Source organism: Ambystoma mexicanum, chromosome 9 (genome assembly GCF_040938575.1).
Source record: "Ambystoma mexicanum isolate Mex_15411 chromosome 9, UKY_AmexF1_1, whole genome shotgun sequence".
NCBI lineage: Eukaryota > Metazoa > Chordata > Amphibia > Caudata > Ambystomatidae > Ambystoma > Ambystoma mexicanum.
The window spans coordinates 679622324-679624553 of record NC_090931.1 but is presented as its reverse complement, the minus strand read 5'-3'; the positions used below and the strand labels follow the sequence as shown (position 1 = coordinate 679624553).

At 47.4% G+C, this 2230-nt stretch overlaps 1 non-coding gene across 1 annotated transcript; it reads left to right on the top strand.

The window, feature by feature from the left end:
• Positions 1-1771: 1771 nt before the first annotated feature.
• On the top strand, positions 1772-1877 carry LOC138490574 (U6 spliceosomal RNA). Its single transcript, XR_011275519.1, has one exon. It is a non-coding gene; the product is annotated as a U6 spliceosomal RNA (small nuclear RNA).
• Positions 1878-2230: the final 353 nt, after the last annotated feature.

The following is a 2230-nucleotide window of genomic DNA, read 5'->3' as shown; positions in this document are numbered from 1 at the left end:
GGTCATAATCGGACCTAGCGGAAAACGATGGCGGTAATCATTTACCACCATCGTTTTTCGCTTACCGCCAGGGTCGTAATGAGGCCCCATGCGTTTAGAGGCAAACCCTCATTACTTTAGTGACCTTCACGAACCACAGGAAAAAGACACAATTGTGGTTCATCAAATAGTAGCCAAACTGAAGGTTTTTTTGGCTGGAAGGTTTTGAATTAATCATAGCTGCTGGCATTGCTCTGGGCAGGCTGTGAGGCACTCGTTTCACAGCCTGCCATGCCATTACAGAAGGGGACAACATGCACACCGACAATCCCCCGAAAACTGCTAGGTCTAATCCAGTCTGCACGAGACAATGTGTACCCCCCGCGACATGCTTTGGCCTCATTGCAAGTCATCAGTGAGATTTATATTGGGTCTCAAGGCACAGCAGACTTGGGGTTCATGTCTGGGCATATCCAACCCACTCGGGGTGACATTAGCAAAACTGAAGGTTTTGAATGAATCATAACCGCTCATTTTTCAGTCTGCCGTGCCATTACAGAAGGCGAAAGAGCATATGCAAATCAGGGTTGATCCCATCCCAAAGGGGCAATGCAGCCTGACCCGCAGGGGCCAAGTCCTCCTAAAAAAAAAGTGGGGGACTCATTAATATACCGATTGAATGTGGCCTCACCAGAAATTAGCACATCAAGGTGCCCTCTGAAAAAAAGTGGAGGGAGTCCTTGTACCCTCGACTTGAGCCCTGCGTGACCTTCTAGGCCACACCCCTTCTGCAGGAGACCACAAGCAAACAGTGCTGTGTTTCGACCTCATTGGGCATCATCAGTGAGCTGTAGGTTAGGTCTCTAGGCACAGTACACTCGGACCCGTGTTTGGGCATAACCGTGACACTCGGGTGGTGGGGGAAGGGGATTAGCTAAATTGCAGGCTGTAGGCTGGAAGGTTTTTTATTTAATTAACTGTTAGCATTGCTCTGTGCAACCCCATGCAGCCCATCATTTTATCTGCCTGCCATGCTACCAGAAAAGAGGACAGACCACATGAAAATCAGGCTTGTTTCACCCCAGAGGAGCAGGCCAGCTGGAACAGCTAGACCTGATCCCCGCTGCACGAGGCAACAGGCAACAGGCATGAGTACTAGCGCCTTATGATATGATATAATGGGTTATTTATAACGGCGCTTAATACCCAGAGGTTTCTAAGCACGGACCCGGGGATCGAACCGGTGGTGCTCCGTGTTGTTTTGCTTCCAATGTGAGCACGTTGCCCCTGAGCTACCCTCAAAGGAAGCCCTGATCAGTACACTCCCGGTATCAGCTGGTTTTTCCTTTTGCTTAGTCACACCTCAACTTTTAACCCCGATGAACATTTTTCATGTGACTGAACCACAATTTTCAGTTTTACAAAGGGACTTGCACTGTTTGGGCACACGCCAAACCCACAGAAATCTGATCCCATGATTTCAAATACAAACATCAAAGCAGCATTTGAATACACCAGATTTCTACCAAAGGCTTCACTGGAAGAGCTGAATGATTCCCACCTTTTACAAAAGCAAAGTGAAAAATGTCATATTTGAACATGGTTCGCTGGAACCACATGCACTCTTTTTAACGCTCCTCCGACAACTGACATCCTCCAAGTAAGAGAAAAAACGCTCGCAAGGGGCTATGTTGCGCCTCATGCAGAAACACTGCAGCTCCTGAAGGACATTTTGGAATGCGCAGAGAGCCATACAAATATGGCATAAAACACAGTTGAATGTAATGGCCTCGCTCGCTTCGACAGCACATATACAAAAAATTGGAACGATACAGAGAAGATTAGCGTGACCCCTGCACGAGAATGACACGCCAATGCGTGAAGTGTTCCATAAAAAATAGGGTGAGCCAATGCCCTTTAGGAAATAAAACTCCCAGTGAGGGATGTTGCAGTGAAACCCATTATCATTAACGCCTTCTCTCACAGCCTCCCTTTCTCTTCTCCACAGAGCGCAGTCATGTCAGAACCAACTGTCAAAATGCTGCAGTGCCATTTCACCCGTCAGTCGGCCTACACTCTACTGTGATTCTGCAGGGTGCAGTTCTGCCCCCTAGTGGGATATATGCTACACTGCAGTTACCTCAGATATCCAATGAAACTGACGAGTGTGATTTATTTATTTATTTATTTATATTTATATAGCGCGCAAACAGCCCTGGGGCATTGAGGCGCTGTTACTTGTAAGAGCTTA